The sequence below is a fragment of the Arachis ipaensis genome, chromosome B08, assembly GCF_000816755.2.
Source record: "Arachis ipaensis cultivar K30076 chromosome B08, Araip1.1, whole genome shotgun sequence".
NCBI classification, from domain to species: Eukaryota; Viridiplantae; Streptophyta; class Magnoliopsida; order Fabales; family Fabaceae; genus Arachis; species Arachis ipaensis.
In genome coordinates this window covers 75920417-75922122 of record NC_029792.2, presented here as the reverse complement: position 1 = coordinate 75922122, position 1706 = coordinate 75920417, and positions in this window count along the sequence as shown.

Genomic DNA, 1706 nt, shown 5'->3' with positions numbered 1-1706 from the left:
GAAAGAAGAAAAAAACGAAGAAATAAAGAAAGGAGAGGACATTGGGAAAGAGGACTACTACTAGTTTTTCAATTCAATTCTGTTTAGTTTTCAATATCAATTTATACATTGCAACACATTTTTCCAAGGGAGACATGATGCATAACATATAATACGGTCCCACCACAAATAATACCGTGTCAGTTTTAAACAGATTTTTTTTTGTGTCATTAGTAATGTTTGCATTTTAGTTATAAATTATAATAGGAAAAGTATAGATAACTAACAATATTTTTAAATAATGTGTGAACAAAATGAATTAATAGAGTTAAAAGAATAAATTAATCTTAAATTTAATTAGTAGCATTAAATTACGATGTAATATATTTTTATTTGATTAGTAATTATTCATATTGTTTAAAATAATCATTGTTTACCTAACACTCCTATAATAAAATCGATGTATGAAACGGGCAAGCCGTACAGACAGAAAAACCAAGGCTAGATTTATTAATGTATGGCAAATTGGCCTTTTAAAAAAAATAAAAATAAAAAAAATTGTCCTCGATATTCCCGTATGCACAATGTGACTTCAAATTTGGCATTAATGTCAGATTAGAAACGGGTGTTGGCAAAAAGTTGGGGACATGAATTTGGTTTTATTATGAATGATGGAAATTGAATGGGACGTGATTATGAAGTAACATGAATTATTGCTTCAGGATCTTGGCAGGGTAACAAAAGCAAATTATTATTATTGCATAAGGGAGGGCCATCTATTTCCATTATTATTTGAAACATTAAAAACTTTAAATACAATAACTCATTGGATTACAATGGTAAATAATAAATTATCTTCTCTGATGATCAGTAATCTCACATTTGAACTCTTAAGTATTGAGAAATCAGTGATTGAAATTAAGAGAGTTACCATGTAGGGGTGTGCATGGTCCAGTTCGGCCCGGCCTCGAATATTTTAGAGATTATTTTAGTGTGATTTTACTGGGTCTAGGGTCAGGTAAGGGTCTCAAAAATAGACTCGATCATTATTTCGGATCGGAACCAGACCATGACTCGGGTTACCCGAAATCGGCCCGGTGACCCGGTCATCATACACAATTAATATTTTGTGTTATTAGTGATGGATGATGGCTATTTTTATGTTGAATTTAAGTATTGTAAACCTTAATATTTTGTGTTATTAGTTATTATAAGATTATAAATTAATGTTTTATGTTTAAAATGCATAAGATTTTAGACTAATGCATAATATTGTGTTATTTGTATTGATTTAAATATTTGGAGTTATTAGACAATATTAGTATTGATTATAGTTATGCTTTAATTTTAGAGAAGAGTTGGTTCTTGTTATATTTTTCTAAGTGAATTTTACCATGTCAAATAATGGTTAGAGTCTTGAAAATTTGGATATTTTCACATGCAAGGTATCAAGGTAATGTAATGTTAACGGCCCGGTTTTCACCCGATTTTTACTCAGTATAATCGTGGCCCGAAAGTGTATAGGTTTCATCGGGTTTAAAGTTGGGTTTGGGTCTAATAAATAGGTCCGGTATATATTTCGGATAGGATTTGGGTCATATCAAACCCGATTTTACCCAGTCATGCATATTACCATGTTTACAAAATCTTAAATACTCAAAAATAATCTATATACCTATAACAACTGATAACTACAAATATTCTACTGTAAAAAAATTAACCGCTAA